Source organism: Mastomys coucha, unplaced genomic scaffold, assembly GCF_008632895.1.
Source record: "Mastomys coucha isolate ucsf_1 unplaced genomic scaffold, UCSF_Mcou_1 pScaffold6, whole genome shotgun sequence".
NCBI classification, from domain to species: domain Eukaryota; kingdom Metazoa; phylum Chordata; class Mammalia; order Rodentia; family Muridae; genus Mastomys; species Mastomys coucha.
Genome location: NW_022196912.1, coordinates 126,019,753 through 126,045,838, shown reverse-complemented (window position 1 = coordinate 126,045,838; position 26,086 = coordinate 126,019,753). Strand labels below are relative to the sequence as shown.

The 26,086-nt window shown below is 52.6% G+C and overlaps 1 pseudogene; it reads left to right on the top strand.

Moving 5' to 3' along the window:
- Positions 1–13,934: 13,934 nt before the first annotated feature.
- LOC116080079 lies at positions 13,935–14,678 on the top strand (annotated as a pseudogene).
- Positions 14,679–26,086: the final 11,408 nt, after the last annotated feature.

Below are 26,086 nucleotides of genomic sequence, written 5' to 3'. Positions count from 1 at the left end.
GTGCAGGTACACAAGAGCAGAAGCAGCATCTCACCAGTTCCTCTCATCAGGGCGCCAGGGCCTCTTATCACTGCCCAAACCCAGATGTAGTAGTCGGTGTCCTGCTGGCCTTGCCAGCGGCCCTTTATAGTTCATCCCAAGGTGCTAAGAGGTACCCCAGCGGAAAGCAGCAGGTGGGAGGTGTGGAGAGCAGAGAGTGCTGTTTCTCATCAGCTGCCCCTCCCTGCTGCTAGCCTGATCCCTCCAGGACAGAATCTGCCCTTTGTCCAGAACAGAATCTGCCCTTTGTCCAGAACAAGACACAACTGCCAGCAGGCAGCATGCTGGAGAGGTAGAGGCAAACTGGATATAACTCACAAATCTCTTACCCACTTAGGGTCACCACAGCACCTAGCTCCAGCTAAAAACACCCAGACGGTATGAGCAAGGTCAGAGGAGAGACAGTCAGTGAGAAGTCCCTCCAAGACCTTTGGGGGGGAGCTGAAGCAGGAGGATTGTCAGTTCAAGGGTTGCGGAGGCTACAGAGTGAATTCAAGACCAACAAGGGGAAACTTAGTGAGATCCTGTCCCCAGATAAAAAAGTAAAAAGAAGCTGTGGCTGTAGCCAGTGGGCGAGTGCTTGCCTGGAGCTCCTGTGGCCCTGGTTCAATCCCTGGCACTGCAAACAGAAAGAAGGAGGAAGAAAGGGAAAGACATGTGTAGATCCCCCATCCCTCAACCACAGAAGCCCGTGTGATGAAAATGTGGGCCCCGCAGGGTCCTCCGACTGCCAGCACTGCGTTGTTGAGGACACCACGGAAGTCCCAGTGAGAATGGCTTGACTCAGTTTCCCAGCCTTGTTCTCCTATCAGCCTTTCCTCCACCCCCACTGCCCACAGCCCTCATTCAGCCCTCTGCAGCCTGGTTCACCCCCTGGCCTGTGTTGACAGACAGTCGCTGCTTCTAAAGCTCAGCTTTATGCTGGCTGGCGCATGCTAGGTCCCCCTGGTGCTGGCCCTCAAGGCAGGTTTGAATGCTGACCTTGGAGGCTTGAATCAGCCAGCAGCAGGAAAAGGCAGGGGCTTGGAACATGAGCCCAGCTTTGGTGGCTGCCTGGTCTGGCAGAGAAGTCTTTCATTGGCGTGTTCTGGCTGCCAGCATATGTCCTGCCTTCCTGGACTCTGAGGACCACCCTGCCCCTAAATCCACTTTTTCCCTAGTATTACACCTTCTGGTCTCTCTCTAGCCCCTCTGTCTCCTCAGCAGCATCATGAGGCTGGTGGCAAGTGCCCACACATGCCATACTGTCCCATGCCATGTACCCTGGAACCTGGAAGATTAAGCTTGTGCACCTGGGTGGGGTGGCCTTGAACTAGAGAAAACCCTTTGTCCTTAAGAGTCCTCAGGATGACCTAGTCCTAGCCCTAGTATGTCACAGGGCTCCTCCTGGCCTGAGCTGCTCTGCCTCGGTTTACTCATTGAGAAAACAGGGTCTTAGGTGCTGTCAACCTTTGCTTTCTAGTTCCCTGGCAGGCCCTAAGGGCCACCAAGCATGAACTGGTGAGACACAATGTTGTCGGGCTTAATCAGCATAGACTAGGGACCTCAAAGGTGGGTAGTTACTTCCTTGGAGGAGTCCCAGGTCCTGAAGCACTGTCTGGTCGTTGTGGTCCTTGGGACCAGCCATTCTGTGCATGGAAGGGTGAGCAAGCTGCACTTGGTTGGGCTCTCCGGGGGAAAGGCTGGGCCTTCAGGATGCCAGAGTGGTCTTGGTGGTACTTCTTCCAGCCAGGAACAATGAGTCAGCCTGGATGCCTCTGGTCTGAAGGGGATTGGGCAGAATCCTGGATAGCAGGGAGCCTAGCATGCCTCCTGAGCAGCCAGTCAACTCAAAGAGCCATTTTTGTTAGCTTGGATCCTCCTGAGTCTCCCAGTGATGCGGGAAGAGGAAATCATTCTGGGTTCCTTTAAGGATGGAAGGGAGGGAGGGCTGGTCAGCTATGGCTCAGAGTTGTTCTCTGCTGCTTGGCCCCATGGTCTGCAATTGCAGGAGAGGATGTTCCTATTACAAGAAAAGGGATCTCCATAGAAACCCAAGGTCTAATTAGACACAAGTAAGTGCTTCCCAAGGGCATTTTAATTACAGCTTTGCTGAAATGTTCGTCAGCCTGAGGATTCAATTGCTGTGTGTCTGAGCTGAATGGGCGCTTCCCGCTTCCCCGTGCCAGCGTTCGGTGGTGTGTGTGCTGTCTTATGTCAGAACCCAGCAGGATCCGGTATCAAGGAGGCAAGGAGTGGCATCATCAGGGCTCAGAAAGCAGTGCTAAGGGCCTTGGGCATGCAGAGGGAAGAGCCTAGATTCCAGGGAGCACATATGGAGAGGCTGGCCCAGCGGCTGGTGTCAGGACAAAGCTAGTGTCTCACTGGCCTGAACCCAGCAGGAGCCACTCCCTATCTGGGGTGAGCTGAAGAGCAGTCAGCCAGTCTAAGCAGGAAGCAAGCCCTGGGAGGGAATAACAACAAGGGGGGGGGTGGTTTGGGGTGTGGGGGTGGGCACAAGAAGTCCCAGCCAAAACTAGATACTAGCATGGAGTCCTGAGACTCTCCCACCCATGTTGCTCACACTGCCCAGTGAGTCCATGCAGAGACTCTGCTTCAGTAAGAAAGCGTCTGGCAACGCCTTTGAGGCACGTGGAGTGGAGGGGGGGGGTTACTTCCTTCCAGGGCCTCCTGCTACACCAGCTACAGGGCCCCTCCCTGTCAGGTATCCTCCGTGCCTCTCAGTGAGCAGAATGGACCGGATCTCCAAGGAGGCTTAGAAGGTTGGCTCAGGGGGAAGGTGCCCAGAGACGATCTGAACTGAAACTATTGCTCGCCCTGGTAGGTTTTAATACTGATTCTTGCAGAATGTAAGCCCGAATCCCAGTCTTGAAGACAGGTCCATGGTGTGAGGTCCATCCACTTGGAGACCCCAACAAGGAACAGGCAGGGCAGTGCCTGAACCCAGGAGGAGCAGGCAGCCAAGCAGCCCATATCTGAGGCAGCAGAGTCTTCCGTTTGCCCTTAGCAGGTCCAGATACCCAAGGGCTTTCATTTTTTTCTAAGGAATTGGATGCCTAGGGTCAGCCCCTGATTCTTGGGAGAAAGCAAAGCCTAGGCCAGGAGAGACAGAGCCAGGAAAAGGCCAGCTATCCCAGGAGGTGGCCGTGGAGGAGCTGGAATCCATCTGCTTATGAAAATGACTAGTTCTGTGATCCTCAGTTTCACTCTGCCTCAGTTTCCCCAAGTGAAGAAAAGGCCTTATTCCTCTAGATCCAGATTCTGCCAGAACTGCTTTTTTCTCAAGCAAGCCATGGGTTCAGAGCCATCCAAGGTCTGGGGTGTGCTGGAATATGGCAGTGGGGTGTGGGTGGGGCCTGGGTCAAGTAGGGTCTGGGTATGATATGAGCTGTAGAAATAGAGGGTGTGGGGTTGGGCATAGGTGTATAGTGTGGTATGGGGGCTAGGGGTCCAGGTAAGGGGTGGGACACAGGGCATGTGTTTGGGGGTGTGCAGTGGGTAGTGCAAGTTTGGCTATACGTTGGGTGTTGTGCATGTGTATGGTGTGAGGTAGGATATGAAATGGGCTGAGCATGGGGTATGGTGTGGGGTGTGCTGTGTCAGGGAGAGGTGGCGTGAGCTGCACGTGTGTCATGTGGGGTAGGGTGGGATGTACTGGAGTAGGTATGAGATGGGATGTGGGGTAGAGTGTGATGTGTAGTGGTGGGTGGTGAGGTATGGAGTGGGGTAGGCTGTGGTGTGGGGGGAGGTGGTATGAGGTGGGCTGTGGGAAGGGGGTGGGTGTGGGTGAAAGAAGAGGAGGCTTGGCTAGTGTGTTCATGCAGCAATTATCTGAGCACATGAACACACACAGACACATATGCATTGCACTGTACTGACAGACAGACAGACAGATAGATAGATTTACACATATATGCACATGACACATAGGCACACATGAACACACATGCATATGCATTGTACCATATTCCCACACATACAACACATATATGCATTGTGCTGTACTGATATGTAGACAGACAGACAGACAGACAGATAGATTTACACATGTATGCACTTGGCACATGGGCACACATGAGCACACATGCATATGCATTATACCATATTCTCTCTCACATACATAACACATATATGCATTGTACTGTACTGATAGATAGACAAACAGATTTACATATGCATGCACTTGGCACATGGGCACACATGAACACACATGTGTATGCATTGTACTATATTCTCTCTCACACACATGCACACACACACACAAAGCACATATATGCATTGCACTGTACTGATAGATAGGTAGACAGACAGATAGACTTACATATGCATGCCCTTGGCACATGAGCACATATGTGTATGCATTGTACCATATCCTCACATATACATGCATGTACTAGCATGTGGACACACATGAACACATATGTATATGCGTTGTGCTATACTCTCATGACACATTCATGCATTTGGCACATGGCCACCTATGAACACACAAACATATAAACACTGTACTGTATTCTCAAATATATATACTTACACACACATGCACTGGTACATGGGCACATGTGAACACACACAGCAGTGCTCATTAGGAGCTCCTGGGGATGGGCTAATGGCTGAATTCACATTAGGCTACCACCCGCCCTGTTAGACTCATAATTGGACAAGGAGCTGCAGCCGGGGCAGGCAGAGAGGAGGGCAGCGTTTGATCCTGGAGGGGTGGGTGGCTGCCTGGGGAGTGTGTGCTCATCTGTAATTGGCGTCTCCTCCCTTGCACTCGGCCTGCCCTGGCTACCTTTCATCTACAGGACAGGCGGGGCTGCAGGCTCTCATCTCTCCTCCCAGGCCTGGCAGCCATGAGCAGTAACTCAGCTATCCCCATCTCCCCGCCCTCCTGTCTCACCCCATATTGTGGAGCCTTCCCCTGACCTGAGCAGAGCAGGCATCCTCCTTTCTAATTTACTGACCAGCCCTCTACCAACTGATTGCTCCTCCCACAGGCTAGGATCAGTTTGTTCCCAGCACAGGAGTTTCCTTGAAGCCCAGAACAACACTGGGTATGCCTAACAACCAAATGAGTAACTGCCATTGAACAAAGACCCAGAATACAACAAACCAGGGAGTGCTAGCTTGGCCCAGGCTATCCCCAAACCACCATGCAACAAGGCCAGCCTCTGGCAACCTGACTGACCTTTGTGGCTCTGAGACAGTGTCTCAGCTCAGCCCAATGTCTACTCTGTTGCCCTCAGACCCTGCCCCTTGCCCCATGTGTTGGGGTCCCATGTGACCCCAAGATTCAGAGCATTGAGCCAGGTATCTGCCCCCAGCTCCTACTCCACATCATGGGGGAAATGAAGCCCCCCCCCCAGATTAGAACCTAGCTGAACAGGAGCCTGAGCAGAGAAGTGGTCCCTCAGACAGCAAAGCCCCAGGCAGGCAGCCTGCCTGCCAAACTCATGGCTGCTGAATGTGGCCATATCAAAACCCAAACCGTCTCAAGTTGAGAAGCAGGAGATTCCGGGTAGAAGGAGGCAAAGCAACGTAGGACTGTTCTCTCTGCCTCTGCTCTCATGGAGCCCTCAACTATGCTGTGACCTTGCTGGACAGCCACTGAGCCCTGTCTACCTCTGTCCCTGAGAATGGACGCATGACAGAACAAGAGACAGGAGAAGAATCAACTCTGTCCATGGCATGCCTGTGTCAGAGATTGCAGCCTCTGTCCATGAAGAGGTTTCTGCCCTCAGAACTCCCAGGGACACCAGCTCAGGACATGGGACTATTGCCCAGCTGAGTCTACCTGCTGCAAGTGGAGCTGGAAGCTACCTACAGAGACTGCAAGGGGCACCTGCCTGGATCTACCTTCCACACAAGATGCATACTGGCACTCAACAAACACAAGGCCCATGGGTCTATGACACTTGGGATGGGTTGGTCCTGGTGAGTACCAGGGCCAGGATTAGCAACCTGGACCAAAGCGCTTGTGCTTCTCCTCCTGAAGGAGGTATCAAATGCCCTCCAGGCACCCTTACGCTGACTATGGTCCTCCCCAGCATTAGCCCACAAGATCATTGTCCATTATCCCTGGGTTTGGTCAAGCACCATTACTACACACACACACACACACACACACACACACACACATTACCACACACACATAAACACATACACATTACTACACACACACACGTGAACACACACACACACACACACACACACACACACCTGCCACCTTCAGCCTGTGCCAGGGGCTTCTCTGGATCCTTCTGGCCCCTGCCCTCCCTCTCTAATGGCCTATAACTCCAGGCTTTAATGACTTGGTTGTGAAACCACACAAGATTTGGTCAAATCCAAGTGATTTTTTAAAAGGTGATAGGTAGAAGGGAGGAGAGAGGAAAGAGGGGGAGGGAGGAAGGAGGGGGTGAGGAATGGAAGGAAGCACGAGTGTTGGCTCACTCTTGTCAATACAGGCCAATAAGAAACAGGTTTAGGGGCCACCTCTGGCAAACTTTTTTACATGTAGCATTCCAAGGCATCATCTGGCATATGTGTCTCCTGCTCTTTCTCCTCTTCTTGTAAAGATATCAGAATGGGATCACAGGGATTCAGCCCCGAAGACCATATCTAAGTCTGCCACTTCCCCAGGACTCACCTGTAAACAATACAGTTAGATTATGTTTCCCTTCCTTAACACCCCATGATGGGGAGTAGATGTCAATGCATAAGCCTTGGGAGAAATACTCAGGCCATATCCCAGAGTAGCAGGATAGTGGATGAATGCTGAGAGGGAGGGGAAATGGATAAAGAGGCTAGCCACCAGTGACAGGAAAGCCTTTCCTGTATGACCTTCGCTCCGCCCTCACCCTTCCTAAGAGGGACCCTCAAGATGTCCTGCATCCTTGATCCCAGCTGTCCCTGGATCCTAGGTCCTGGCTCCTGAGGCCCCATAGAGTAGGAAATAAGACCAGGGAAAGCATCCACACCTCCACCAGCAGGGGGCGGTGTTAATAGTGCACACCTCTAAACTCCAAGCAAAGCCAGATGACTCCCCAAAGCAACTGCATGTTCAGGACCGGGCTTTGCCGATGATAGTTGTATGGCTGGCTGAAAGACCAGGTGTGCTCAGGGGATGAGTATGGCTCTTGAACACAAGGACCATAGGGGTAACAGAGTCTGGCAGGAGCTGGAGCCAACGCCAAGGAGTAGGGGGAAGATGGGCCCTGAGGACCACACCCTTCTGCCTGTAGCCTCTGACTCCTATGGGGCTCTTCCCCAGAGCTGAACCTCCCCGAAGTCCAGGGTGACAGAGAGACCAAAGATGAATCTTCCTGATAAACAAGATGTCTATCTGGCTTTGCTTCTCTGGGCCTTTCTGTTCCTGCAGCTGAAAATGGTATCTCCATCCTCCTTTTAGAACCTTCTCTGGTCCCTCTCCCTTGCTAGCGGAGTATGTGCCAGGGTCTCCTACAGCTACCCAAACTCCATGAGGCCCTGAAGCTTAGGCACCCCTGGTTTTCCTTCCCAGCAAGCACCTGTGCTAGGAAGGAGCTCACGGCCCTCTTGCCCGTCTTTAGTCTTGGGTGGACACCGCTTGGGGAGTCCCAGGCTGAGAGGTGGTCTGCCTCGTCTTCTGGCTGCCATTGCCGCATATCTTCATGTGGCCCACGTGCACACTCTTACACACAGCCCTGGTGTCTTAGTCAGGGTTTCTATTCCTGCACAAAACATCATGACCAAGAAGCGAATTGGGGAGGAAAGGGTTTATTCAGCTTACACTTCCACATTGCTGTTCATCACCAAAGGAAGTCATGACAGGAACTCACACAGGGCAGGAACTTGGAGGCAGGAGCTGATGCAGAGGCCATGGAGGAGTGCTGCTTACTGGCTTGCTTCCCCTGGCTTGCTCAGCTTACTTTCTTATAGAACCCAGGACTGCCAGCCCAGGGATGGCACCACCCTCAATGGGCCCTACCAACCTCGATCACTAATTAAGAAAATGTCTTACAGCTGGATCTCATGGAGACATTTCCTCAAGGGAGGCTCCTTTCTCTGTGACAACTCCAGCTTGTGTCAGTACACCTGGCCCTGATAAACAGTCTCCAACAGTCTTAGTGGCATCCAAAAGCACTGCAACCTGCCTCCTGGTGAGCCCCCAGGAGGTGTGGACAAACCAGTGCTGGGCCATACCCGATGCAAATCAGGCTCTTAACGGTTGGGCAGGACCACCAGACTGCTTGGCATTCAGCAGGTGCCCATGAACAAGGAGCCATGTGGTGGCGGGAACCGTCCGCCTTGGCCGGGAGCCCAGCCACCAGCTTCCCCTCCCCCTGGCCAGCTCAATAGGAGAATGCAGAATCAGAGCTGTAAAAGTCACACCTGCTGTACTACACTGCCGTGTGAGGCCATGTGTGTGCCGCTCCACTCGGGGCAGCTGCATGCTAGCTGGGTGGGCTCATATACTGTCCTTGGGAGAACTGGGAAGCCTCCCAGACCGGAGCCTTCAGACCTGGGCTCGCCTCTTCCCAGCCCTCCTGCTACCCCCACCTCCCAAGAAATCCTGTCCATTTAACAGCCAAGGAGAAAGCTGGGGTGCAGGGAGGGAAAGCAGAGGAGAAGCAGTGACCATTGTTTCGTGATATACCTGGGGAGAAACTGCTGACACTTCAGATCACACATCCCCTCCTTTGCCTCCCTCCTGGGTTCCCAGCAGTCCTGGGTCCTTCTCCCCTGTTTCCCAGGACAGACCTGCCCAGTAGAGCTTTGGGCCAACAGGACAAGAGACAAGGGTCCAAGCTGAGAGAGAAACAGACGAAACTGCTCTCAGACACTGTCAGAAGCGGTGTCACCATGATGTAGGTGATGCAGCAAGGCCCTGTGGACAGAAAGGGACCCTCTCTGTAGGGTCCACACAGACCCTCCCCACCACACACCCAGGGAAGCCTGGTTTCCTATCACCAGCATGCTTTTTCTAAATACTTGTCTAGACAGTATGATGAACACGGGAGTGAGGCAGGTGGCCCATCTTCTCCTCTGAGCCAACACACTTCAGCAGCAGCAACTGCCCAGTGGGCCACACACATTCCCAAACTCCATGGGGCGAGGCCAGCTCAGCATGTCCAGAGGGTGGCCACTGTGTTGAGGTGCAAGGTCGGCGGGCCCTCAGATAGGCCAGTGTGAGTGATGACCTGTGACTTTCCAGACCTTCCCAGCACAGGGACCATAAGCCACCAGAGCTAGGCATCTGGAGTCATCCTAAGCCTGCCACATTCTCCTCTGCACTGTGGCAAGACTGAGACCATCAAAAGCAGGACTCAGATGCAGGCTGGGGTACAAGCGGAGAGCTTAGGGGCTCATCCAAGCCCCTACCCAGCCCTGCTGCCTCCTTCTAAGGGGCTGTAATTGGAGGCCCCCGGGACCCAAAGCACCCACGGGCTGATCCGCCAACAAAGATGAGGCTGAATGTGGCCTAATCCATATCCCTGCCCCTCAGGGGTGCCCAGGTGCCTGAGCTGGGCCGGGCCTCACTAACGGACTCTAATTGGAAGGTCTGCATAGGGCAGGCCCCCAGAAGCTCTCCCTGGGGTGCTGAGGACTGGAGCGCAGGTGGAAGAGAAGAGAGACTGGAGGGGGTCATCACTCCTACCCTGGAGCGTGGGATACTCAGGGTCTGTGATCCTACATCCACCTGAGCCCCACCCTTAAGGCCTTGCCTTTTGTTTCAGATGTGAGGGCCGTCTTACAATGGGGCCAGTGACAAAAAGGTCAGGAGCCAATGGACTGAGCTTTGCTGGCCCTGCCCTGCCCTGCCTTGCCATACCCTAACATGAGGAGGTAGCAGTGGGGATGTGTATTAGTTTCTTGTCTCATGACTATGACAAAGCAACTTAAAAAGGAATTTGGACTCGCACGTTGAAGGGTTAAAGGCTACCGTGATTCAGAAACCATGGTGGCAGGACCATGGGGCTCCCAGTCACAACACACTGTTGTTCTAGCCACCAGGAAGCAGAGAAATGTGTCCTTCACGTCAGCTCTCTGCTGCTTCCAGCCTGTGGGAAGCAGGAGCCCCAGGACAGGTCTTTCTTCCTGGGGTAACCTTTTCTGGAGATGCCATCGTGTATGCCAGAGGCGTGCCTCATTAATGCCCTGGGTGTTTCTTAATCCAGTCAAGTTGATTATGGGAATTAATCTTCAGTGTGGGAGGACTCCAGCAATCCAGCGCTATCTATAGGGAGAACCCAGCTTGGGCCCCGCTTCTGGCCCACAGCATACATGGTCTACCACTTGGGGAGGGGGTACAGCTTATGTCATCACAAAATCCTAGACTCCATTCTGGGGGAGCCAGAGAGGACGTGTTGGAGGACACCTAAGAGAAAAAGCCCTGGTCTCTTTGACCCTACTACTTCACCCCATCTCCCATGTCCTGTCCTTTTCCCAGAGGGTCGAGCAACCTCTCCAGAAAGGCCTTGGTCTGTCTCCTCTCCTGAACCCACTCCTCCCTCCTGGTCTCTGTTACCTGAGTGGCTCCCTACCCTGCACCCTGGAAGCCAGCACTAGCATTCTAAGAAGTGAGCCTAAGGAAAACACAGAAGAGCACCCCCAAATCCTCCCCCCCACACACACCTAGCTGACATCTCCCTTTAGCTCACTGATGGCCACACTGGAGTGCATGCCCCTCCTAGCCCTGAGGAAAAAACTCCAGACCACTTTTGCCAGTGGTGGCAGTGCTGGGGTTGGGGGTAGGGGTACCACTATCAGATCCATCAAGAGCAGGGCTTGTCCCAGCCGATACCCTGCACACATGGGCACACACCCTCATACACATGTACACATGAACTCAAGCGCCTTCTCACCAGAGCCGAGGGACAGAGCTGTGGCAGAGTGCTCATGGTGGTTCCCTCATTGAGGGCCTGGGCAGTTCCTCCAGGGTCTCTACATGGACGAGGATGGGGGTGAAGGGGGTGCGGGAGGGGAGGGGGTGGGGTGGGGGGCTGAATGGCTGATCACTCACTCGCTCACCTGGGAGTTCTATGGACAGGATCCCTGCAATGCTCCAAGGAAAATGTCCACAGAGGTAATTTATGCTTTCCGGCTGCCAGAGAGAGGCTGGCCGAAGTGTGAGCATTGGACTCCTAATTGTGCCAGTGCTAACCTGGGTAGCCTTGCCTGGTGAGACAAAGGAGACACGTTCCCCTTCGCAGGCATAATTTATCCTCCATTAATGTTCGAGACAACTGACAAATTAAATCTCTTTTAAATTTAATCTGTCTCTAATAGTTAGCAGAAGAAAGGGGGAGCCCTACAAGCTCTTTGAATATTTAAACCTCCATGTAAAAATTTCAAACCCCAGGAGCACGGAGGAACTAATATTATCCCAGGGAAGGAGGGCGCAGTACCACTCGCCTCTTCAATGCAAATGCCCGGTTTTTATCTGTGACTTACAGGCTTGTCACAAATAGGATTAGGAAACCATTTCATGAAACAGAAGCAAACAGGACTTAATGGAAAAGCCAAAAGATGGTCCAAGACCTATTTGCTTTAATGGCTTTTCTAGCCAGGAGGCTCTGCTCAATGGCCTCCCAAGATGTGCCCCCAGGACACATGCCCCCCAAGACACACGCTAGAAGAGCACGGGGACCCGATAAGAGGGCAGACCGAGGTGAGGGAGAAGGGCTAGCTGCCAATTACACAATTGATCCATCAGTACAATTCACTTACTGCCTTTGCTGGGAGCTTGATTACCATCAACAACTTAATCCTTCACTCTGGAAGTCCATCCTGGGTCCAGAGGGACAGCGCTCCAGCATGGGTGCAGGAATGACCAGCTGGGTACACTCGAGCCACCAGATGGGCTGTAGACAGACCAGGCAGGACCCAGGGGCCATCGCTGGTGACATCCAGTGACCCCTGCAGATCTCTGGCCCTAATTGTCAAAGGCAAAGCAGATAGAGATTCCTTGAGTCTGTTACTGCAGAGCCAGGCAACGCCAGGCCTCACTTTACCACTTTAGCCAGGCTAGCCAGGCCCTGACTCCTAGCTGGTTCTCAGTTCCCACAGCGTATGTGTGTAGAGGAGTGCTTTTACCAGAGGGTGTCAAACCACCCCATCCCATGCCTTGCAGAACTCCCATTTGTCCTTAGCCAGCAGTGCTCCCAAGATCCTCCTTTTTCTCAAGCCCTGGCCAGCTCCGCATACCCCAAAAGCCTCCTCAGCCACCCTCTTTCCTCATCAGTGCTCTCAGGTTCTCATTCAGCATCACCTCCCTACACACTCATCTACATCACCCTACTCAGTGTGAGGCCAGAACAGACACTCCTTTGAACGCCACCATATACTTCAGGTCCTACGGAACCAGGTGCAGCTTCCTCCAGCCTTCCTCATCTTCAGGTCCCAAGACAGCCCCTCCTCCCCAGTGCACCACCTCCCACCCACTACCTGCCTCCTGCCATGGTCCTCCAGCTAGGATGCCTGGGCTTAATAAAACCCCACCTTGCTGCCAACTCCTCAAGGCAGCCTTCCAGTACAACCCCGAGAGAAGCCTCTCACTCAGTTCTCTGGTGTCCTAGAACCCACCACACCATGATCCTTGTGGTTTGAATGAAAATGGCACCCATAGGCTCATAAGAAGTGGCAGTATTAGGAAGTGTGTCCTCCTGGGGGGAAATATGTCACTGGAGGTGAGCTTTGAGGTCTCAGAAACTCAAGGCAGGCCCAGTGTCTCCCTCTCTTCCTGCTGCCTGCCTGCCGATCGATCCAGAGGTAGAACTCTCAACTGCTATCCAGCACCAAGTCTGCCTGTGTGCCGCCACACATCCCATCACAAAGATAATGGACTAAACCTCTGAACTGTAAAGCCAGCCCCAACAAGATGGTTTCCTTTATAAGGGTTCCTGTGGTCATGGTGTCCCTTCACAGCAATAGAAGCCCTAATTAAGACAGTCCCCATGGCCACAGACCTTGAGGCACAGGGAGCAAGGCTAAGATGTGCAGCCTGAGACCCTGCCCTGGCTCTCTTCTCTGGCTTCTGTGTCCTCATCTGAACACCGAGAGTGAGCCGGGATCTTCTCTCATAGGCTCTGTGCCCACCTCTCACCTGCTCAACAGTCTCCCGCTCCATACCCACCAGGGGCTTGGCCCATTCTCACGTTCTTGGCATGTGTCCTTTGTCACTTGAGAAAGCCATATCCTTTCCTCGGTGTCTTCCACCCTCCTCCTGTCCTGTGCCACAGCTGTGCTTTGTGACTCCTTCCTGGCTAACAGCTGGTGCCAGGTGAGGCAGGTGACGGGGAGTGGAGAGCACCCACTGTAGCAATGACAAACCTGGTAGGATGGCCCAGGGCAGGGGGCAGAGACCTTGGAGGGAAAAAAAATGTCAGTGGACACCAACAAGGAACAGGGCCACATAGGAATCCATTTCTCCAAAATCAAGATTTCTTGGGTAGGTGGGCACCCTCCATCCTCCCACTGGCTGCCCCAGAACTCCACAGGAGGAACTCAGCCGGTCAAAGGCTTGGGCAGGGCCAAGGTCTCGGGTATTTGTCTGCTTCTGATCTGAGGCCACCCCGTCACAGGCCCAGATCTTTGGGAAGGACATAGTGAGGACATTCTCCTTTACCGTCTCATGAGAATGTGCTTGGGGACAGACAACTGTGGGAACAACACGGAGCAGTGGTCTTCACAACCTGAGGATCTGCAATGGTACCCCAGGAGAGGACAAGGTCTCTGCAAGTAAGGATGAAGCTGCAGAGGAAGGGAGCATGCCACAAGTGCAGAGGCAAGGGCTGGGGTTACCATACCCAGCCAGACCCAAGCATTGGGCACGGCCCTTCTCCTCGCACCTGTATTTGGAGATAGTGCCTTTAAAGATTAGTAAGTTAGTGGCCTTGGAGCAACAGCGACACAAGATGGCAGCCACCACAGGCTCAGGAGTAAAAGTTCCTCAAAATTCCTGACTGTTGGAAGAGCTGGAAGAAGGCCAGAAAGGAGTAGGTGACTGCACAGTTAACTGGGGTAAGTGGGCACCCTCTATCCTCTGCTCGAGTCACCCTGGCCACCCATCGGGACTGATGTGGAGCCTGACAGCTGGAATAGGAGGACAATGAGGACATGACACTTACAAGATGGACAGGCATGATAACTGGGCCTCCACAAACAATACATGAAAACCAAACACACAGCCTTAAAATAGAACATGGGCCTAAGTACTCAGAAGCACCCACATCTGTAAGATTTGTAACAAAAGTCTATATGAGCGACAGGAACGGTTCAAATGGAGTGATGGATCCGAGAGCCATGGTAGTGCTGTCGAAGTGGCAGAATTCCCACAGCATCAGGAACTGTGGTGCCTAATGATGTCAAAAGAGAACAAGAAGCTGCCATAGCCACCAGAAGGACAGTGTTATAGCAATTAGTCACCAAGGCCCCAGCCTCCCCTCCCCATCCAACCCAAGTCTTCATTTTCCACAGTAGTGAATTTTCTAGATACATCTGTAGACCTCAAAGTACTGGAGAGGAAGCCCCACTCAGACTTCATCCTGAGACACTGTTCTCATACTAACATCTTGTCCATTTGAAATACCTAAGTTGTGCTGTGTAACATCATCTGTCGAGTGTAACCGCTGTCTGCCTGGTTGAACTTCTGGGATCAAGAAGGTATGTTGAAATCAGTTTCCTGTGGGAGCGGTGGGCACAGCTAATGCAACTGTGAACAGACACATCACACAATCACTTGCTACTGGCACTGGCCTGGGTCTGCCTTTGCCGGCCCCGCCCTCCACCACAGCTGTGTGGTGGCCCTTAGAACAGATGGGAAGGCTTTGGGTAGCAGCCATGGGACTGACTACTGCTGGGCTTGGGGCGCTTGACTGCACCCCTGCTTTCTTAAGTCTTAAGTGATGCCCCATCCAAGCCATGGTCCCCACTCCTTCACTCCCCCCCCTTGGCCAAAGCTTAGAATGTAACCCTCCCTCCTTCTGAAATTGGCCGCAGGTGAGGAACTCAGGGCTTCCCATCTCCCCACCTTTATCAAGGGGTGCTGCTTTCCCGTCCTCACCTCCCTTGTTGCCCATCACCACACAACATCAGATGAGGCTGGAAGAGCCTGGCCTCCCTCACTTAGCTCCGGACCACACTTGTTCACCTGCCACCAGCCTGGGAAGGGAGCCCCAGGTCCTCAGCCCTGCCACCACCATCAGCCCTCTAGCTTTGAGTTCAGGTCTAGAGGTAAACAGAGCAGCCACAGGGCCACTCAAACCGGCCAGCGCTCAGGGTCCTTGGTGGATAGATGCCTAGAGAAAGGTCATGCGGAGAGTCCACAGTGCACACGATTCTGAGTTGGTTCCTTTTCCCATAATTGCTTCATTTTTACACATTGAAGAGGTTTGAACAGGGACTGATGTGGAGCCTGACAGCTGGAATAGGAGGTCCTGACCCTGTAGACTCAGGTTTCAGTGTTGCTCTTCAGACCCTCTGCAGGAACCGGGAGGAGCTCTGTGTCACCACGTTTGCAGATCAGTGGGCCTAGCCTCCTGGCTCATTACCATGTTCCCCACTCTGTTCAGGACCACTAAGTGTTGAAATGTGGATGCATACCGAAATAAAGGCCATTTGTTGTGTTGCAAAAAAAAAAATTAGTAAGTTAAAATGAATCACTTAGATTGGCCCTAATCCAATAAGAGTGGCAACCAAGGCGCAGAAGGACAATATGGGTATGGGGAGGAGGGAGCCATGTGTGAACCTGAGAGAGAGGCATCAAGAGAGTCCAGCTGTGGGGACCTGGAGAGATAGCTCAGCAGCTCAGAGAATTGCTGCTCTTCCAGAAGACTAAGGCTCAGCTCCCAGACAGACATCAGGTGGCTCACAACCACCTGTAAATACAGTTCAACCACTGTAAATACAGTTCAACCACTGTAAATACAGTTGAAGGGTGATCTTCTGGCCTCTGTGAACACTGCGTACAATGGGCCCTCCTAACTCTTGCTTTTAGAAGGAAGCACAAATAGTGGGCCTTGTTAGAGTGTCCCCAGCAAATGTACATAGAGTCTGCAAAGGAGGGAATGTTGGGAAATCCTGGGACTTTGGTCACAGAGGAAACAGAAGGCCTGTGATCAGAAAAGCCATGGAACTGTGCCTACGGGAGGTCTGACAGTTAGTTTTGTTGTTTGTCCTTGATGTTTGTTTCTTTGTCTGTTTGTCATTTTGACACAGGCTAGAGTCATCTGGAAAGAGGAAACTTAACTGAGAAAATGTCTCCCTCTGATTGGCCTGTGGGCAAGTCCGTGCAGGTTTTTCTTGATTTATGATCGATGTGGGAGGGACCAGCCTACTGTGGGTGGTGCCAGTCGTCCTGGCAGTCCTGACTGGTATAAAAAAGTAAGTCATGGGCAGCGAACCTTCCTGCAGGGCCTCGGCTTCATTCCCGCCTCCAGCGATTCGTCTCGCTTGGATTCACCCCGGTTTCCCTCAATGAAGGAGTGTGAAAGCCAAGCAAACCCTTCCCCAACCCAGTTTGCTTTTGGCCATGGTGTTTTATCACAGTGGTAGAAAGCAAGCTAGACAGGCCATGGTGCCAGCTAGACTACGTTAGGAGAAAGGCACCCTTGCCCAAGAGCCCACTGCCTTCTGGGAACTCTGTTAGGCTGTGCACCCCAAGGCCATTCTTTCCCAGCTGTGGCCATTCTCCAGGCCACATACAGCTACTCATGGACAGAGGGTAGAGGGCTGGGCAGCTCTGCTGGCTACCAGTCCTTCTGAACATCAGGAAGCCTCTAGCCCACATAGCTCTTACACCTAGACTACGTCGTTCCTCTGAGAGCCTGTCTCTCAGCAAACCACAAAGAGGCAGGTGGTACACGGCCAGAGCTCCACCATTAGGCAAACCAGCCCTGCCACTGGGTAGCCTGAACGAGATGGGGGGGGTGGCTCTCTCAGAGATGTCAGGATGGGCTCTGTACCCTCACAACGAATGGCCATCTGCTGAGTGGTGGAGGTGATGAGACCGCAGGAGCAACATCTCTAGCACACGCTGCCCGGCTGCCTCTGGCATCCTCAGCTGAGCAGCAATCCAAGTCCCAGGTTTCCGTTTAGGTGCCAGGGTTCAGTGGCAGGGAGGTTTGATCATTTGAGATTGGAAAAGGGATTTATAACTATATCCCATCATGAGTAAAGTCTTGCATCAACCTGAGGGGTGCTGGGAGTAGGGGGAGAGGCACCCACCGTCTGCCTGCCCCTTGCTAATGAGTTGATATGTTAGCTACTCTGCCCCTCCAGTCACACACTGTTCTCAGTTCCAAAGTCGGGGTTACACAAAAGGTGGATGCAGTCATCTAAGTAGGGGTCTGCTGGCTAAGCATGGCTCCCGCTACTCAGCACTAGAAAGCAAACGTTTTTGTTTCTAAATCAAGTACTCAGGGTAATCTCTTGTTTTTAGCTCTTTGCAGCCTTTTGCTCCCCCACCCCCACCCCCACTCCCCTTTCAAAGCTGCTCAGCATATGGTAAAAAATCCAGAGAAAGTAGTCTGGCCCTGGTTCGGTGGGTTGTACCGTTTCACAGGCCAGAATGCCCTGGGTCCACAGACTGCTGATATCAGCAAATGACCCCTGAAGGTTCTGCATGGAGTGTTTGTCTCCAGCACATCAGAGTGCCGCTGTGTGTTTCATGGGCCACAGGCAAGAGGCAGCAGGCACGTGTTACCTCTGCCCAACTCATGAGACCACAGCACCTCTAAGCCAACAGTGAGGCCTGGAGGATCATAGCAATGGAGCACCACATGAGGATGTGGTTAAGAGGGAGAACAGTAAGGAGGTCTGTGTACCCCATCGCACCCCCAAAATGGACTCTTTCACATAGCTCATTACGCTTAGTGTCCTGGTACCTAAGGGGAACAGCTTGCCCTGGTCTAGCCCCAGGCCTAGGATAGGGATACAGTTGGGATAGGATACAGTCCCCCACCACCCAGGCTGAAACAGGAATTAACAGAGGAGTCCTGGCTCCAGAGAGTATTTCCAAGACCACGGCAGGGTGCCAGAGCTGCTTAAGGCTGCCTGGTCCACAGGCAGAGGGCTGTGGCGGGCAGAAACTCTGGGGCAGCAGTGGGATAGCAGCTTCCTGCCTGGCGTGTGGCCCTCTGTTTGCTACTCAGTAGCCTGGGGCAGCACCAGCTCGGTGTTTATATAATTAACATTTCACAACCATCTCAGCCTGAGTGCCTTATAGAATGCAATGCTGTACACACATGTGCACACTATGTGCACCCTCCCTGGGACATCCCACCCCTAAGTACCCCAGAGGGCTGAGAGGCCTCTCTGCCAGCAAGCCTGCAGAGGGCCCCTGACACCAAACCAACACCCTGTCCTATGGGAGGGAGGAAGTGAGCTCAGACTGCTGTCCACATGCTTGTTGGCTGTCTCTGAAAGGCCAGACTTAGAGCCAACAGCCACACCCATGTGGCTTCCCACACTTTGAGACCCTGGATCTGTATTTAAGTTCAGGGTTGCTGGTGTCCATGAATTTCTGAGCAAAATGGAGAGGTTAGAGAATGGGTCCCACCCTCTGCTCCCCGAAGACTCAGTTTCCCCAGTGTTCACCTGCACTGTGCCTTCAGTCATCTGGTTGGGGCTTCACCCCCCCAGTGACCACCATGTGAGGGCACCCTCCCTGTGGGGTCCTGCCTCAGCCTCCTCTGCCCTGCACTGACTGCAGGAGCTCAAGGGCTGAATCCCAGGCAGAGTCTTGGAGACCCCAGTGCTACCACCTCTGAGGATTCATGCAGGAGGGCAGCAGGTGAGCTATGGGTGGATCCTCAGCACCTCGTGCCTCTGCTCAGGACCTTAGGCTGCCTCGGAGAGGTCCAGGGAAGGTCCCCAGGAAAGGCCACACAGCCCCACCCCAGCCAGTGCCAGAGGAGCCTTGCCAAGATAGGCTCATTACGGAAGCAATTAGCTCTAACAGCTTTTAGCTGGAGCTTGGTGGCTCCAAGAGAAATTAACCCTAATTACCCACGATCACAGACCCAGCACTGCTTAGCCTACCCCTGGGTCACCAAAGGGAAGCTTCAGAGTGGTGCAGGTATCCTTGGGACGGCCACAAGAGCCTGGCCTGGCCCCCGGGGATAGCACCAGGCTCCCCTCCCTCATATTCCTGAGAGTTGGTAGTCTTTCCAGGGGCATGGAATATTCCTTCAGACTTTTTCTTCAGAGGGGCCAGGAGGATGTGTTCCTTAAGAGCCCAGGCCAGTTGACCCTTACTGCTCTGTGTGCCTCTGTGAGCCCTGCCACCCACATACAAATGTTAAAGCCTCTGCCTACGGCATCCCATCTGTCTTAGGGTCATCACCACAACCCAAGCGAGTTGTCGAGGAAAGAGTTGATGTGGTCTACACTTGCATAGCATAGCCCATCGCGGAAGGAAGTCAGGACGGGAACTAAAGCAGAGCAGGAACCTGGAGGCAGGAGCTGAGGCAGAGGCATGGAAGGGCGCTGCCTACCGGCTTGCTTCTCATGGCTTGCTCAGCCTGCTTTCTTATAGAACCCAGGACCACCAGCCCAGGAGTGGCACCACCCAGAATGGGCTAGACCCCACCCCAGGAATCCCCAATTAAGAAAATATCCTACAGGCTTACCTACAGTCTGATCTCATGGAGGCATTTCTCGGTTGAGACTCCTTTCTTTCTTTCTTTTTTTGGGGGTGGCCTTGGGGGGGGTTGGTTTTCTCGAGACAGGGTTTCTCTGTGTAGCTCTGGCTGTCCTGGAACTCACTCTGTAGACCAAGCTGGCCTCGAACTCAGAAATCCACCTGCCTCTGCCTCCCAAGTGCTGGGATTAAAGGCGTGTGCCACCACTGTCTGGCAAGGCTCCTTCCTTTCTGATGACTCTATTTTGTGTCAAGTTGACATAAACTAACCAGCACACCATCCTTCCACCCACCTGCACTTTGCATCTGGGGCTCATCTCTCTGGCATTGGATATGTATAACTTGACACATAGAAGTTGGGGTTGTTGGGGCTGGAGAGATGGCTCAGTAGTTAAGAGCACTAACTGCTCCTTGAGAGGACCTGGGTTCAATTCCCAGGAACCACATGGCAACTCACAAGTGTCTGTAACTCCAGTTTCAGGGAATCTGAAACCCTCACATAGACATACATGCAGACAAATATCAATGCACATGAAATTTAAAAAGAAACTTTAAAAAATAGGGTTGAACCCCATTCCTGTGGGAAAGTAGCCTTAGCCTGTGTTCTGACAACCCAGGCCTCTTCAAAGGCCAGAGACCTTCCACACAGCACAGCACTACTACAGCGCTCCCAGGTCCTGAGGACAATTCCAATAGAGGCCCCTGAAGTGAAGCACTGGTAGCCAGTGCCCTGAACTGTCCCCTCTGCCATCGGAGAGAATAATTCTTTATTCCCACAGGCTGGATCAGACAGGAATGAGTCCTGTGTAGTATGCCTTATAGTGGAGACCACATATTGAGGACCAGGAACAGAATGGAGGCCCATGGAGTCCCTGGATCAGAACTTTGAGACACATCCTTGACTGGATTCCTCACCAGGAAGCCAGATTGTCCAGTGGTTCCAATGATATTCTGGGTTCCGCACGTGCTTCTACAGAGGTCCTGAGAGAGCAGGATGCACAGGCCTGGTGATGGTGGGCTGGGAGGTGGTTCTCACAGTCTCTAGTGTAGAGGCCAGCTGGACCACAGCATTAAGTGCCAGCCAGGGGGACAGATGATGAATAAGGGTGTGATGGCAATCCTTCCCAAACTTCCCACGTTGAGGCCCTGTCCCCAGGACCTCAGCATGGAAGTGTATGGAGAGATGGAGCCTTTAAAGAAGTGGCTGAGCTAGCAAAGTCCCTAGGTCAGATGTCACCTACTCTGTATCCTCATGAGAAAAGGAGACAGAGACACAGAGACTCATCGAAGGGACAAGTCAGTGGGGACAGAGACAATGCCAACTTTAGGGGTCGGCCTGTCTACGGCAGCAACCAGTAAGCAACATTCCTCCGTGGCCTTGAATCATCTCCTCCCTCCAGGTTCCTGCTCTGAAGTCCTGCCCTGAGTTCCCTCAGTGTTGGGACTGTGACCTGACAGTGTAAGGAGAAATTCACCCTTCCTTCCCCACGTTGCTAATGGTGTTTTATAACAGCAATAGAAATCTTAAGGAAGGCATGTGAGCTGGAGAAGACAGTTCTTCGTCCCTAGGCTGGTAATGCTAGGTACGATGGCCTGTGTGGACAGGGAGCTTCAGAGCTCTGCCTCCCCTCCCACGGGGAACTCTGGAGCTGTGGAAGGCAGAGGCTGTGAGTGTGGACAGTGAGAGCAAGGGCGGGGTTGATTAGCATTGGGATGAGAGAAGCGGAGAAGCAGTCACTCACTTGGGAGAGGCTCTGGATCTCCAGCCAGAGCAAGGAATGGAGAGGCCTCATCCCACCTCTCTGCCCACCAGCCCTGGCTTTGGCTCCAGCCTCACCTCTTATAACTAAAATCCTACTTAGTTCCTGGGACTGCCCCAGAAAAAATTCTTCCCATGCCTTGCTCAGTCTACTTTCTTATAAAGCCCAGGACCACTAGCCCAGGGATGGCACTACCCACAATGGGCTGGGCCCTTCCCCAGGCATGGATCACTATTTAAGAAAATGTACCACAGGCTTGCCCACAGGCCAATCTGATGGGACATCTTCTCACTTGAGGCTTCCTCTTCCCAAATGACTCTAGCTTGTGTCAAGTTGACATAAAACTACCCAAACCTGGCTTTTGCCAAATAGCCAATAAATTATTCAGTTTGCAAACTGCCATTATGTGTGAGTTTACTTAATTGAATAGAATAATTTATGGTAAAACCTGGGGAAAGGAAGATCGATGAGGAATGGCAAAGAGGAATGATTGAGCGTCAGCAAAGGCAATTTGATTTTTATCCCTCATTATAATAATGTTAAAGGGAAAACATCAACTTGGGTCAGAATCAATATTTGCAGAGTGTCTGGACCATGAATTTTAACTGGAGGTGGCGAGGAGGTGGCTGGGCGCATCAATAATTAATGCTTCGTCTGCTGCCACAAATAACGCCTGGGCTTGGGTACAGATGCCCACTACCCACAGATTTGTTGGTGATCGTAAAAGGTAATTTAGGAAGGAGTCTGTTGGCGATGCGTGTACAACACGCCCAACATGATTCAGGATGTGGCTTCACACAGGGTCCTCACAAATCACTGAGACAGATGAAGTGAGACTTGGCTCTTTCCCAAAGTCCCTGTATCCAGGAGTCATGTAGCCTGCCCTTTGTGCATCCCAGGCGCTCACACAACACAGGCCATGCACCACTGGCCACTGGGTACCCCTTACCCCAACAGGACAGGTTCCAGGTGTGAGACACACAGAGCGACCCCCTGAATGGGACCCTAGGCCTGTCAATCCTGCTTGTAAAATCCAGTCACCTCCTTGTCACAGTGTGCCCTTGAAGAACCAGAGCCCAGAGTTTCGGCTGCAGGTGCTGGCATTTTGTGCTATGCTCTCGTGAACACTCCTTGTCTGGTGCCTTCTGCTGGGACACTCCCACTGACAGCTCCCACTGTGGGCATACATCTACACAGAAGGCTGCTAGCTGGCTCTGAAGGTTGGGAAACAACAGTGTCCAGGGTCTCTGAGAATGCCCTGCTGAGCCAGCTTCCTATACCCTGGCATTAGTGGTATCCAGAAACCTCCAGGAAGTCCTTCCCTGTCCAGTGTGGTCGGCACCACGGAACTGAGCTTAGTGAATGTAATCTCCAAGAGAGCCGTCCTTGTCCAGGCCTGGTGAAGCACTACTGGAATTCCATGTACTCAAGAGGCTAGTGGGAGGGTCCTGTGTTCAAGGCCAATGTAGACAATTTAGCGTCAGACTGGTGGGGCTGGTAACACAATGCAGGATGGGTTCACTGGGAAAGACTAGCTAGGTCTGAATTCTCATAATTCATGATGATATCTTTTACACTGTGCTATTGAGCCTCAGAAGAGATACTCTGAAAGGGAGATCTGATAGGCCATGATTTGGAAGAGGAAAAGGGTCATCTTATTATGCCCATGTAATCTGCCGCCCACCTCATACTCATAAAAAGGCTCTTAAAACCCACCACCCAGAGACCATTGTACCATCGCCAGTAGGCCTTTGGTCTGCCCATCTCTGTCTTTCCCTGGTGTGCACTAGACAACTCTTCTTTGCTAAAAAAACTGCTCAGACTGTGTCTCTCTGTTGAGTTCTTTTCTTCAAGAAGACAAAAGCCAAAAAGAAACCTTTACACAATAGCAGAAGGCTGAATGGCTGCTGGACAGATTAGAGTAGAGAAAACAGGTCGCCAAGTGATTGACGGGTTGGGAAAGAAGAAGAATGTCTGGGTAGATGTCGGGATGGTGCATGAAACCGAACACTGGCTCTCAAATAACCAAAGGCCACCCTTGGCCGCCTTCAGGGAGAAGGAAGACACGATGCACGTTTATCACATGAACACGTGAGTACTGCTTAGCTGTAGAACACATACTTTGGCCTGCGTGCGCACGGTCTTAGGTCCAATCCTCAGCCACACACCTGAGCAGCAATCTCCGCCCCTCAGCAGCAATCTCCGCCCCTCAGCAGCAATCTCCGCCCCTCAGCAGCAATCTCCGCCCCCCCCAACCCCCCTCGGCCCTCCTGATCCCACAGCCCAAGCCCAGGACTCTGACATTTTGTTTCTCTCTGCAGCGGAGAAGGAAGCTGGAAGTGGCTGTTCTGGGCTGCAGCAGCTGTCCTGCAGACTGACACACACAGTAAGGTTCCTCACACTGCTGTCCCACCCAAGCCTGGTTCTCAGCGGGGCACCTGTCAGCAGGGGTCAGGTAAACGTGTGTGAGGCTGGCAGGCGCTAATAAAAGCCACTGCCACCTGTCAGAAAAGATGGAAACAAACAGAACGGGCCAAAGACAGACAGAGAACACAGCCTGCAGGAATGAGCTCCCTCTGTATCAAAAGGGTGAAAAAAACTAAAACAGAATCTCTCACCCTGAGGTACCCGTGAGACCAAACCCTGCCGCTGCCTCCTCAGGCCTCCCTCTCTAGCCAGCTGCACCTTCTGCCCAGACCCTCTTTCCCTTGCTTGGTCTCTTTTCTGGGTAACCTCTTTATAGCATACCCTCTCCTGTCCCCACCACCTTCCCTGCCTATAAGCATCCAAATATACCGACTTCTAGTTTGCCCCACCCACTCCCGAAGTCTTCCCAGGAGTCCCAGCGAACAATCCACAACTGGCTCTTTGGGAAATGGCCTATGATATAGAAAGCTTTATATAAACGTCCCTGCTGTGGAAGCTATGTGCACACACGCCATGAAGGATGAGAACCACACAGATTGCAAATTGTACCTGGCCTCCATCCACAAAGCCAGCCCTGTGGCCACCATTCACATGAATGAATGAAGCCATGTGTCTTACCCCAATGAAATCACTTATTAAGTGTGGCCTGTGATCTGTTCAACTTCCCTCCCTTTACACAGATTTAATTCACTCAACAAAAACTACCAGCCATGCCATGTCAACCCCAACTTCAGTGACTTTGTTATGGGGCAGGGTCAGGACATGAGCTAGTCTACATTATTTAGTGGCAAATGTTTGCCAACTTGCTCGTGCAGCCTCTGAATCTTCACCCACTGCGTTTTGGCAGCAGCAGAAGCCAGTCCCTCATTGGTTCCTCTGCAATACCTGCTTGCTACTGTTTGTGAATGGCTAGATGGACAGGTGGGTGGGTGGGTGGGTGGATGGATGGATGGATGGGTGGATGGATGTGTGGATGGATGGGTGGGTGGGTAGATGGATGGATGGGTGGGTAAATGAGGGGATGGATAGATAGAAAGATAGATGTATGGGTGGGATGTATGGGGATATGAGTAAAGGGATGGTAGATGGATAGTTTGGTGGATGGATAGGTGGGTGGGCTAATGGGTTGTTAGATGGATGGATGGATGGATGGATGGATGGATGGATGGATAAATGTGTAATGGAATGGTAGACAAATAGTTTGGTGGGTGGGTGGGATAATGGGTGGTTAGATGGATGGGTGAGTACATGGATAGAGTGGTGGGTAGATAAATGTATGGGTGGAGAGACAGGATAAAACAAAGTCTCTCTGTACAAGACACTGCCTCTAACTGCTGAGAACATCTCGGGCTGAGCAGGTCCCAGGCTCACACCTTGGCTGCTAAACCAGAACCACTGTGGACCACAGGATCCACAGCTTCCTTCATTCTCACACATGGCTGGCCTCTGCCCCAGCACACACCGTCATCATACTATCTCTGGGCTCAAACTCTTTGACACCTCCCTCAGCGCCACATGCTACTCAGCCCCGCCAAGAGCTTACATTTGGAGATGCAGGAAATTCTGGCCTTTGGAGTCCACCTTGTGCAAGTACGCAGGACCATTGTACCCAGCTGTCCACGTCATCCTCCAAGAAACAAGGCCAGGACAAAAAAGAGGCCCAGTCCACTCTCCACTCCAGGGCTTATGCTGTGGCCCTGTGGCACAGGACCCATGACAAACTCCATTCGGGACAGCTGCAGGACAGGCCTTCACTCCAGGACAGCATGGCCTTGCCTCTACCTCAGGGCCCTTTGCTATTCCATGATGACCAGTGTTCTATCTCACCTTCACCAGACCTGATCCCCTACTGCCCACCCCCTTCCCATGAATGTGCCCTTAGTCAGGAACCATCCTGGCATAGCTGGCTTTTAGGCAAATAGTTGTTTCCTTAAAAGAAAAGGATGTCTTTGTAGAGCTGGCAATGTGGCTTAGCAGGGAAAGGTGTGGATGACCTGAGATCCATTCCCAGGACCCACTTGGTGGAGCAGAGGACAAACTCCCTCAAGTTGTCCTTTGACCCTTACATGTACACATGACTGAATACACACATAATACATAAATAAATAATGCCTGTGCATATCCACAGCAGGTTTACGTCACCCTGGCTGTGACCCCTCCCCAGGCTCAGCCTGGCTGTGACCCCTCCCCAGGTTCAGCCTGGCTGTGACCCACTCCTCCCCAGGCTCAGCCTGGCTGT